We start from the raw sequence: 13,465 nt of genomic DNA, 5'->3' as shown, positions 1-13,465 counted from the left end.
GTTCGCTGGTTGCGGCGTGTGGTGCGCTGCCCGTTATTAGATCTCCCGTATTCTGAGGCCCTAATCCTTATTAGTACCTTTATTTCTTGTGCTATCAGCCATGGATTTAAGGTCATCTAAATCGGCCCAGTTAGTGCATGACACCAATGGAGATAAATTTAAGTCAGCTAAGCAGCAGGAACCTGTAAAAATTAGCCGGGCATGTAAAAGAAAGACCATCACACAGCCCGGCTTACTATCCGAAGGTAAGCTAGCTAAAATGACTTCCTTCTTTGATCAGGTTGAAAATATGCATTCTTCATCACTAATTTCTCCCAAATATAGAATGACTGCAACTGATGTTGATAATTCTGTGACTGAAATTATGTAAGATCTGGTAGAGGCATTTCCGTGTATAAATAGCAAATTATTTTCACAAATGCTGATGCCCACCATACCTGAATCAGCCTGTATAAGCGGCAGCGAAGAATATGACCACCATAAGACCAAGCCCCAAAGTCTAACACATCCGAGAAATAGTTATAGTAATGATTCTCAAAATGAACAAACTAGAATTAGTAAGCTATCAACTAGCCAAGACGAAATATTGTCTGAACATACCAATGGGGAGGCTATTACAGTACCACATGTAGTAGCCATAGATAAATATGAACCACTTAATCCTGGTGAAAGGTTTGAAATTGACCCTATATCTGGTCTGATTGTAATAGGGAAAGTACATTTAGCTATTGACAACAATGCAAAAATCGAACCGATAATCCCTATCACAGCTAACAAAGCTAGTACCCATATACATGATATCTCACAAGATACTAGCTTTGTAAGCATGAACACAGAAGAATTATTTCAGGCCCTAGAAAATGCGCTAGTCTCCTTGGTTGAAAAATGTGAAGCAATAGATAGCAAACTAGCTATCCATTCGTTATCATTGTATGATCTAGGTAAAAGAAATAATCTAAAATTGTGTGATAGTAGCACGAACACAGACATGAAAATGCCCATAGAGCAAGATAAGCATCAACTTAAAAATGACCAAAGTCAGAAGATAGGAAGCAATCTAGTGAATACTAACATTGAATACAATATAACAGAAAATAACAATAAAGATTTGAATATAGAAACAAATGGTAAATACAAACCCAAAAAAAGCAGAAAATGTCCAACAGGAAAAAGAAAATCAGCCAAGCAGTCATGTACACTACGAACAAAGATAAAGCACCAAAAAACGGGTGTATAGTTGACAGTAATAGACTGATCGAATTGAAAAAAATTGGCCCCACTGAAATAGAATATAAACAGCAAGTAAAAAGTAGAGATTCTAAAAGTATATCAATGTATAAGGAAGCCAACTATGTTGGCACACACGATGTTGATATACATGAACCACTTAGTAAAAAAGGAAATTGTCTAAAAAACGAAAAGCAAGCTAAGCTGCCAGACACTGACATAAGAGATTTTATGATACCATCTAAGAAGCTGAAAAAGACACAAGCCAAAAAGAATAAAAAAACAGTGAATCATGTTGATGATATCATTGAAGATGTGCGAACACTCTATGAAGGTGTAACCATTGAAGAGGAAAACAACACACAACATGAAATATTATGTAATCAAGTAAAAGCAAAACATCCAAATGAGGGCGAAACCATCGACACAGAAATCCCTAACGAGAGAGATACTATTAAGGCACTGCAAATCGAAAAAATAGACATAAATAAGAAGTTAGTCCTAAATCGTAAGCATGTGCTAAAAATTTGTGCATCAATAGTACCCTTAAGGATGATAGTCTCTGAAGACTTTAAAGTTGTAGATCAAGTAGTAAGTGCTACTAAAATCATAAGCAACCTATGGTGTCGGGATGACATAATCCACGACTACATATTTAGCCATAAACGCCAACTTGAACTTATCGGATATACATGCAAAGAGATATATATACCGAAAGTAAAATATGAAAATAATACAGAGAAAAGACCAGGCATAAATATGAGGGAACAAACTAAAATTAAAGATCAACCAAATCTGAAGGAAATAAATAAAAATGACAAACCAGAGAAACCCACTCGTCAAGAGACTGTCGATGGATACTGGCAGTGGCTCCCTACAGCGTTCAAAGCTCACTTTGATAAAAGTTCCTGATGCTCCTGACATCATTATGTCTTGGAATACCCGGGGAAATTCACACTACAATAGCGACGAAGGATTGCTAGAGAATATAAAAATGTTTAGAATCATAGCTCTTCAAGAGACATGGCTGACCTCTGATTGCGAAATAGATGGCCGTAACAACTATGTAAGCCCCGCCACCCAAGGGATGCGTGGCAGACCTAAAGGAGGGCTTTTATTCTCTATCAAGCAACCATGGGAAGGCGTCAAGCACCCTGAATCTACTAAGATGGTATTAGCACTATTGGTATCATGTAAGACACTTGTAATTGATACCTTTGTCCTTATAAATATCTACAATCCTCCTGAAGCCAAATATAGTAAGGAAAATATTGCTACACTTTCCAAAATTCTCACTGAAGTAGGTAACACCCTACCGTTGATTATTGTAGGTGATCTTAATGTAAAAATAAATTATAAAACTGAGGTAGACATGGAAGAAATGATGTCAGAACCCATTACCCAGAACTTCGATAAAAATGCAAAAGATTGGATAAAGTTGCTAAACAAATTTGCACTGACTGTACTAAATGGCAACACGCCCGGAGACTGGGAGATGAATGCGACACGAATAACGGGATTGAGTATGAGCACTATAGACTATATGATAGTAAACAAAAGGGCACAGACATGGGTTAAAGACATGGCAGTCGGATGCAGAGAAGAAAGTGACCATCTCCCACTGTACCTCTTATTAACTAGTAAAACACCACAGAGTGAAAAATATCAACATAATGGGCAGATTGGCCTTAATACAGCAGGTAACAGAATAAAATGGAATCCCAAAAATATCGAGAAGGGTAATGAAATAGCTGAACCCCTGTTAGACCTATTTGTTGAAATAGCTGGTACAAGTGAAGTACATCAAAATAACAACAAAAACATATTAAATATGTTTTGATCAAATAACAGAAACGGTCAGAGCAGCCATTGGCGATAAACGAACATATAAGACAAACAATGAAAGATGGAATCTAGATCATAAGAAGAAATTTGATAAAATAATCCAACTAAAAAGGAAAAACTTACGAAAAGACATACGAAGATGTATTGCAGAGAAAGATGAACAAGCAACAAACAAGATACGTCACCTTAAGACTGAATATAGAAGATGGCTGAAATTTCATAACAAAGAAAAAAAAGTAGAGACGTGGCGCTCGCTTGCTGATGCAGCTAACCTAAAGAACAGTAAAAAGATGTGGGATATCATTAATGAGAAAAAAGATAGGAGCATCCCGATTAATTGTGTATCTGAAAACAAGTGGCTCACCTATGTCACAAATACAATTGGTAGACTAGCACAAGAGGAAACTGACTATAAATCTGTAAAAACTGAATGGAAAGGCAACTTTACTGTTGAATCGTTAACCAAAATAATTAAAAAATTACCCAAATCCAGAGCAGCCGGCCCAGATAACACCTGTAATGCTTTACTACAGAAATCACCTGAAAAATGGGCAAAGGTCCTATACATTGTTTATCAATGGATTGGAATACATGGGATGATCCCCAATTCATGGAAGAAAAGTATCATACTTACGATACACAAAAAAGGAGATCGTAAAGAACCCTGTAATTACAGGATGCTAGCGATGCTTGACATTCCTGGAAAAATATTTGGTAAAGTCTTACTAGAAGAATTAAACCAGTGGATAACAAGGTGTAAAATCTTGCCTGAATACCAATCAGGATTCAGATGTGGGTCCTCCACAGCTCACAATATAGCCATCCTAGTAAACGCAGTTGAATATTCTTGGAAAAATCGAAAGCTGCCTGTGTATGTTGCATACATAGATTTCTCTGCTGCCTTTGATACCATAGCACGCAGCAAACTATGGGCCAAATTAGAACAATGGAAGATACCAAGAGGCCTTCTTTATATGATCCAACAACTATATAAAGATACTACCGTCAGAATACGGCTAGACGCGGAAGGACAACTCTCAGAAAACATTCAGACTTTACGTGGCGTAAAGCAAGGGTGCACTTTAGCAGCCACTCTGTTTAATTTATATCTTGCCGATTTCCTCCAAAATGTGACAAGCACTAACATGAATGACATCAAGCTAGGCAAACTTATGCTAAGATGGCTGGGTTATGCTGACGATCTGATTTTGCTCGATTATACACCCAAAGGACTACAAGCTAAACTAAACGAGCTCGAAAAATACGCAAATATTAATAATCTTGTTGTGAATATTAGCAAGACTAAAATCATGAAGTTTGAAACACAACCAGCTAAGAAGAAGAGCTATACAACAGGTTGGAAATTAAATAAACAACAGATCGAAGTAGTACATGCATACAAATACTTAGGAGTGGTCATAGACGACAAGCTTACATGGAAGACACATTGGATAGAAACTAAAAAGAAATGTATAACTGCAATTATGGCACTGAGCAATTTTATAGGTAACCAGGGTACTTATTCTATTGCAACAGTCATGAAACTATATGCAGCTAAAATTGTTTCATGTCTGACTTATAGTGCGGAAATCTGGAGCAGTAATTATGGCAATAATATTGATAAATTTGAAGCCAAGATGCTAAGAATACTACTGCGAATGCCGAAATCATTGCCATACGAATACATGTTACTCGAATGTGATATACTGAGTATAAGAAGCAAAATACAATTGTCCTCAGCGATTTTGTATGTGAAACTCACGCGACTTACAAATGATACCTTTATGGTACGAATGATGGAGCAATACAAGAGACTAGATCGTAAATTGGATTTCATAACAATAGATAGATGGAGACTAAATTACCTTAAACTGATCAAAAATGAGACTCACTGTTGGTTACTATATTCTGTAGCTCAGATTAAAAATAAATTGAAAAAACTGATCTGTGAAATAGATAGAGAACAAAAAATAGTAAATTTGGCAACTAAGTCGAACAGTGAAATTTTCATAGAATCTATCAGAATGAGGATGGTCAAACCAAAATATCAGATATCCTACCCTAATTGATCCACCATTCGATGGTATTTGTTGTTTAAATTCAATTCATGTGAGGTCTTAGAAATCCTCGGCGCGCGACTGGGAATACTGCGCAATTCTAGATTCTGCCGATTCTGTGGTGTGAACGTTATTGAATCAGCATACCATATTATATGTGAGTGTGAAAGTCTACAAACAATACGTACCCAATTTTTAATGAAATACGATAATTCGATGATTATGTGCAATATGAATAACATATGGGTGATGCTAATGGAAGGTCACAACGTAAATCTGATGTTCTATTTAATGACATTTTATGTGAGGATTTTAGCAATTTTAAAAGAACTGTCGCAGGACATTTTATATTATTAATCGTGTATAGAATTTGTGATATGTAGATTTCAATAATGTGATCTTATGTGATGTTTTGACGCAAAATATGTAAAACTAAACTGTTATATACATATTATTAATAAAGATAAAGATAAAGATAAATATCAAGATTATTATAAAGCCTTGATGAATAAAAATGTCATAAAAAAGTAAATGAACCATACCATGTTCAATGCAAGGTTTGTTTTGGTCGCCGGAACTATACCAGTTCATCATGTGCGGCTTAGTATTTGCATAAGTTAAAGAAATGTTTTAAATGATGTGACTAAACTCTGAACATGTGACTCGTCCCATGGATGTTCTGTCTTGCACGAAAAGGAAACATTTTTACATTATAGACTGGACCCCCGAAGGATGCAATTCGATGACAATTGACACAGATGAAAATAAATAGATCTATTGATAGCATAACAATTGAAACTCAAGTCAATAGCAATGAGACCAATGCCCATAGCTCTATTGGGTACTGTAATCGGAAATAGATAGAAATGTAAAAATGACCGAAATATGACTAGGATACCTTGACCAACAAACAGTTGGATTCAGCAGGCCGAGCAGTATGTTGCAGGAGAACAGGTAGATGGCCACAGGTAGCACACTGAGGAGTTTGCTCGAAGCGGTCACAGATAGCACGACGATGAGCAGATTAGCATTGATCTCAGTGCTTCTCAGGTAGAAGGTTCAGGAGTTAACTTGCAAAGCACAAAGATGTTCTCATGAGACATATCAAGTGGTTTATAAAGTATTAGAAACAGGGGTGTGTTTGTGAATGAATGACGTGTGTATGTCGTGGTATTATGTGGTTTGCAGGGGGGCGGCCTGCCTCAGGGGAGGCCTGCCTGGAGACACGGGGTCTGAAGAGGCCATGTGAGCGATGGCCCCTGGGCGTCGAATACCTTTTGAAGTGTACATGCTGTTTGGCACCTTGGCCGTTTGCGCCCGTGACAGCTCCCCATGCCAGCGCTCATCCCCGGGTACGAACCGCCTTTGATAGAGGGGGTGGGATGGATGGGCCTGGGGCGTGCAGATAAGGCACAGGAAGACTGCTGAATGGAGACACTCTTATGTGGATTGCAGGGGGGCGGCCTGCCTCAGGGGAGACCTGCCTGGAGACACGGGTCTGAGGAGGCCAGGTGAGCGATGGCCCCTGGGCGTGGGATACCTTTTGAAGTGTACATGCTGTTTGGCACCTTGGCCGTTTGCGCCCGTGACAGCCCCCCATGCCAGCGCTCATCCCCAGGTGCGAACCGCCTTTGATAGAGGGGGGTGGGATGGATGGGCCTGGGGCATGCAGATAAGGCACAGGAAGACTGCTGAATGGAGACAGACTTATGTGGATTGCAGGGGGGCGGCCTGCCTCAGGGGAGGCCTGCCTGGAGACACGGGGTCTGAGGAGGCCATGTGAGCGATGGCCCCTGGGCGTGGGATACCTTTTGAAGTGTACATGCTGTTTGGCACCTTGGCCGTTTGCGCCCGTGACAGCCCCCCATGCCAGTGCTCATCCCCGGGTGCGAACCGCCTTTGATAGAGGGGGTGGGATGGATGGGCCGGTGGGCATGCAGGCAAGTGTGTGGGAGCGAGGGGCCATCAGGCCACTCTCATCCTTTACTTCTCAGTAGAAACTCGGACCAAGTGCCTCCAGTAGTGGGTTCGCCCCTTGCCCTTATGTGATTTTAACTTTGGATGACATTCGCGTAGATGGGAACACTGAGCAGGACACGGGGCATCCATTTTTGTACCCCCTTTCCAATCCATCTTGGTGACCAGGCCTCACTGCGCAGAGCACATGGCCCCCACCCTCGTTCCCACTCTGACTGGAAAACTACAGAGGTATTTGCAACAGCTAATAAATGTTACACATCACTCTTCCTCTGAGATCACTGTCCTGCATGTGAACCAGCCTGAACTAAGCACATAGCTCGTTCATCTCCACAAACGTGTCCTTGTCCACGCACCCTCGTGAGAGGAAACTTACTGCCATTCTGACCATGTGTCCCTGCAAGGTATTCTCTTCATGTGCCAGACCACTGACCACGCCATGATGCCCACCTAGCAGATCCCCAACTAACATTAGACCCCTACTGCAGTATATCGTTGCCTATCAATAACAAATGCCACATACCGGAGATTCTTGTGAGCACAGACCCACACTTCAAACAGTGTATCATAGTGGTCAAGACCCTTAACCTAAGGCCTGTATAATCCAATGTTGATTGATAGCATAGATATATGTGTGACTTTTATAGAGACATAACCGACTGAAAGACTTTGAACAAGTGTTATTTAGTGCATGCATTGTTGAGAATATATTATGTTAGCTTAGATAGTGACCACCCTGCTGATTCACAGCGACCTGACCTTCACCCATTCGGAGCACAGATGTCTGACGTCCATCCTTGAATGGAGACACACTTGATTCATTTAAAAAATCGAAACAACCGTTGTTAAAATATATGTGGTGTTTTATTTTGTATCTTATTTTGATGACACAAAAATACAAGACTTAACACATTGTACAGGTACAGGTCAGGTTGCAGCACAGTGAGAGAAAATCCCCTGTACTGACCGCTGTGACTCGGGAACGTTTCTCTTACGGCACGAACGGCACAGGCGGGTATTACTCTTCGAACGCGGTGTCCAAGCCTTCCGTGAAGCCACCATGTAAAGGAACGATAGGCCACCAGCCTGTACCACCTGTGAAAGGGAATGAAACAAACTGTTTTTAAATGACCAAGATAAGTTTAATAAACGTTTGTTGTCAATGACAATTCTTGTAACTAATGGCATTCTGCTCGGACAAATGCTATCTAGACACTGCACACTATTGAACGACTTTCATGCGTTACAATGATATGTATATGTAATTTTGGATATAGTAGAAGACCATGAAATAGGAGTGGCATGACAAGCAGAGTACACTTACTCGTTACTCAGATTACGAGGACGAACAGTTGCGCGAAGTTCGTGCATAAGCACCATCATTATCCTCAACACGGACCGTGTGAGGCAGGCTGCCCTGAAGTCTGGCAGCTCGGTGATGCATTGTGGTCGTGGCTTGCCTTCCGAGATGTAGGCCACACATCCCGAGTTTTCACAGCAGCAGCAGTTCTCGTCCTCGGTTGGCATTAGCTCGCACCGATTGCATGTGCACCAGGTGGAAACACCGTCCATGCGACTAGGTCCAGGCTCTTCAGCTGTTGAATTGTCCTCCCAACTGCCGTCCGAAGACCCATCGTTTTCGCGTGTTTCCCTTTCCAGTAGTTCCTCCTCGGTATACTCGGGCTCGTACATGTAGGGCATTATTGTAGCCATTGTGTGTTAAACAAACTAAAATCATTTATAGCGGTGGTACTGGTATCTGTTGACACGGGCTACGAACCATGGCCCAGAGGCTTTAAAATGGACTCATTCCTTTCTTTAGCACAGATTATCATATGCTGATGATACACAGCTAACCATGGAAATCAGTGGAGACTATGATGCTGACAACACCAAACATAACTACATTTTTGGTATGATCAATCCATGGATGACTGAAAACTGGCTTTGCCTAAATGAGGGGAAAATCAAACTGCTGATGTTTGGAACAACTGCCCGAGCTTAATTGGGGAAGGAATGCTCCGGTTTCTGCATCAAGGACTGCACCATACCAATTTCAGAAAAAGTTCAGATGCTGGGGGTACTCCTAGATTCCTCACTTAGTGCTAAATCTCAAGTCAATTACATCACCAGCAATTGTCATTACTATCTACGCCTTCGAATAAACATTAAACCAGTCATTTTGGAGGTAAACTGCTCTTCAATTGCCTGTGCAATCATTCTCTCCTGCCTAGATTATTGCAATTCACTACTGATAGGGGCAGATAAAATATGTATCCATAAGCTTCAGGTTCTTCAGAATTATCCTGGCTGCATCTGCAAAGGAATCTCACGTCAACAGCATATATCCTTGCACAGATAGTCTCTAAACTGACTTCCAATACAGGCCAGAATCCTTTTGAAATCAGCTACCATCATGCACAAATGTCTTTATGGAAAGACTCGGATCTACTTGAAGGAACTTGTTACGCTTACGAGCCTAATCGGGCCTGACACTCTGCAAACATGGCACTTGTAAATAGACCCAAACTGAGACATGCAAACGGGCTAGTGTTGGGAAGGGCACACAATCTTCCCACACCCCAGGCGCTTTAGAATAAGGCAAAGGCCGTCATTGGTAATGTAAGAGACCGGCGGGCAGGGAGTGCCCTTACAGGCATCGACACAATCATATTAGAGTACATTTTGTAGGTGTAGTGTACGTTCAAGAATAGCAGCCATCTTAGATACTAGTATCCATATTGTGGCACAAAGCTTAAACGTAGCGCGGCAGCCAGCGCCCCAGGCCTAGGCCGCGAACATGAGCAAAGGAATAGGTTGTATCCCACACACTGAAGAGAAAGCCCAGATCTACACAAATCCATAAAACCCTTAATTATCCTAGAACGTTGTCAACCTCCCCGTCCTGGGAAGAATGAGCCCTGCAAGGCTACAGGAGGAGGGCTGAGTGCGTGTGAACAGTGCGATCCCATGAGAAGTAAGTCAAGGACCTCCAACCCCCACCAGTCCCAATCCTAAATTATAGCACCCTTAAGTCTCGGCTTTGGGTCCCCTGAATTCCAGTGTACCAGAGAGCCCCAGGCCACTCGCCACAAAGCCTGCTGGTCCCCCAATCGATCAAATATCAAAAATCAGGGCCTTCCTGCCTTCACTTCTAGGTCACTGATGTGTGTTGCGAGATGCAAGGAGGGAGGAATTTATAGCCCATAACGAGGGTGGAAGACCTTGGAGAAAAACTGATCTGTCTGGGAGTGAGTGAAGTGTGTGAGTTAGTATGACCTCGGCCTTCCCACGTTAGCCCCTGTCTATTTGTGCCAAGTGCACTGTTACATAGAGATGGATGTGTTTTCTTAGTAATATAATTGTTGTTTGGCTACCTGCTGACCAATGAAGACTGCAACTTCACCCACATGGAGGAAAATGGACAGACAGGGCTGGGATGAATGGCCTGACATCCCCTATGGAGCAGGTAACCTATGTGTAGGGTCTCACTAACCAGCAGCGCAGGTTTCTACTGTATGTGGTGATGTCACTGATGATACTATGTACCTTCTTAATGTGCTGCTCATGCTGATTTCCGCAGAACATTCCGTGGCAGCATAGTTATTTTTTGGCGCTTTTTTCTTTTCTATGGAAATAAAAATGGTTATCCTTGCAAGAAGTGTATTGGGCCTTTTTCCCTAGGGGGTTGTATTTGTTCTGGTGTGAGCGTCTAGTGGGCTTTCCTACACTAGGAATGGCTTTTCCAGCCCTGGCTGCCCAGCAGTGGAACCCCTGGCTCCAGCTTTACGAATTAAAGCAATCGGGACTCTTTCTGGTCTGCACTAAAAACACTACTCTTCAGCTAAACACCCACTTAGCATTACCAATAGCTTCATATCATGGCTCTCCTTGTCTTGTCAAACTAAATGTATGTCTTTGGGCCTCATTCCGAGTACGGCGCTAACCAATGGCGCTATTAACGCCTTGGTTGACGCCGTACCCGGACCGGCAGCGCCTTGGTGGATGGCGGAATTACCGCCCCATTCCAAGGTTGGCGGGGCGGTAATTCCCCAATCCCCATTTACCCTTCCCCATTCCCATTCTTGCCCCATAGGGCATAATGGGAGTGGGGAAGGCGTCAATTACGCCACCGTAAATTACGGTGGCGTAATTTACATCAAGGTCCCTTAGCGCCATGGTTTTTAACACCTGCTAAAACCAGGTGTTAAAACCACCATGGCGCAAAGGGAACTCGGAGTATGGCGGTAAGGGATTACCGCCACCGCTCTCGTTAGCGGTGGCCACTATCCCTTACCGCCATGCTCGGAATGAGGCCCTTTGTGTGTTATTGTTCACCCTGATGTCCGTGGGTTCCTGGCAGGTTGTAAATAAAGAAATAAAGAAATGGCAGCCATCGCACTAGTACCCTAAAGACTAGATTACTCCAACAGCCTTCCCCTTGGACTACCGGAATACATGCACAACTGGCTACAAAGAGTAAAATCTACTTCTTCACCTTAAAAGATGTGATCACATCACCCAGCATCTGAGAGCTTCACTGGCTCCCAATCAAATGTATTTACTTCCAAAACTCTGTGCTCTGCCCACCATGCCTTCCATAGTTGTGGCACAGAATCCGTCATCTGGTACCAGCCAAAGTGAGTGCTTCAATCCAGCAACAATGCCCTAATAATGGCCTCAAGCGTCAACTGGAAATGCCACAGAGGATTTTCGTTCTCCTTCCTCTTCAACAAATTATAGAACTCTCCGCCCAAACATCTTTACAGAAGAGGACCATCTGAACATCAGAAAACATCTAACAACCTGGCTATTCAACTAACACCAGCATTATACCAGCACAAACACATCAACCAACAGAAAGCCACTAACAATAATTTTGACCCAGGTGAGTCTCCCTACCAAAGTCAGGCGAACATACACACAAAGGACAATTGGAAACCAAACTCATTTGCAACTTGTCAGCAATGTACTATCGGAGACTGGACACATTTGAGTCAGGCTGCAAGAAATTTATAAGCAATCAAACTAATACTGCTTCAAACATGTACCAGACAACAGTGTCTCGGATCAGTATTCCAGATGGTGCTCAATGTTTTTATTTATGTTCCCCACTACACGTGCCTCACGTATAGGTACAACCCATCTCTTCCCTGATCAACCGACTCACCCTAAAATCTCCTACCACCTTTCATTACACACAGAAACACACACAGATATCCTGCATACAGCAACCTCATATCTATCAGTAACCACATCATTGCTCATCTAGCTATGACAAAGCTTACCTCTTTAGATCTATCACACATAATCACTAACCAAGATTTGTAATTGATCAGATCTTGGGCTTTCCTATCAAGATATACACATACCCAAGTGTCAGCGCTATACGCATAGAAACATACCAGCACTTAGGATTCAGTTATTTTTGGCTTGCATTGATCATGCCCCTAGATTGTGTGTCTTCCTCTGTCTTATTCCCACTATCGAACGGCCACACCGTTCTTTTTTTTATACCATTCTTTCTTTATAGGGCCGCTCACAGCAAGGCCACCAAAATGGCAGTAGGGCGTTACGCAAGACAACTTTCCATTACATTACAAGCAGATACTTATTTCTGCCTCATTTGGCATCATCACTGAGGTGTAGCTTGGACCGTATTCACAGCAAGCGAGGGACATGGGTCTGTCAATGACCTTGACAGTCAGCAAGACTTTGCAAAACTAAGAAGTGATGGAAAGAAAGCTATGAGTTAAATATAACCCATTGGCAATTGCTCTGGGCAGTCTTTCATTCAATTGTTTTTCAATCTTATGTGCCATTACGGAAGGTGAACACAATGGAATGGTAGCTGCCCAAAGGAATTGCCAGTGGTTAAGATTAATTTAAAGCTTTCCAGTCATCACTTTTTGGTGCCTATACAACTCACGTGAGGCTCAAGCATGGAAAGGGAATCGTAATTTACCTGGATACAGTCAGAGTAGTGGGTAGCTGCAGTCAGCATGAAGGAGGCCTTCTGACGCATGGCAGAAGACAGCAGCCTGCAAGAAATGTGAAAGTTGTGGTGGAAAGGGTGAAAGAGTGACTGTTATCTGGAGGAAATGGAATGTTGTGATCTGGAAGGGAGAGTAGAGTTGTGATATGTGCACTGCAAGAACAAATTATATGATATGGCATTTATAACGCGCCTTTACACAAGTTTTTGAAGGTCTGACGCAGCAAGCGAGGGGGAACAGAGGGAAGACAGAGACATCGATCCTACCGGACCAAGTGTCATTCAGATCGTGCAAGTGCAGGGGAAGGGGGAAGAGGAACAGTGCTGAGTGGGAGGGGGTGGGGACAGTGCAGTTAATGGGATA

Source organism: Ambystoma mexicanum, chromosome 6p (genome assembly GCF_040938575.1).
Source record: "Ambystoma mexicanum isolate Mex_15411 chromosome 6p, UKY_AmexF1_1, whole genome shotgun sequence".
NCBI lineage: Eukaryota > Metazoa > Chordata > Amphibia > Caudata > Ambystomatidae > Ambystoma > Ambystoma mexicanum.
This window is presented reverse-complemented; position numbering follows the sequence as displayed.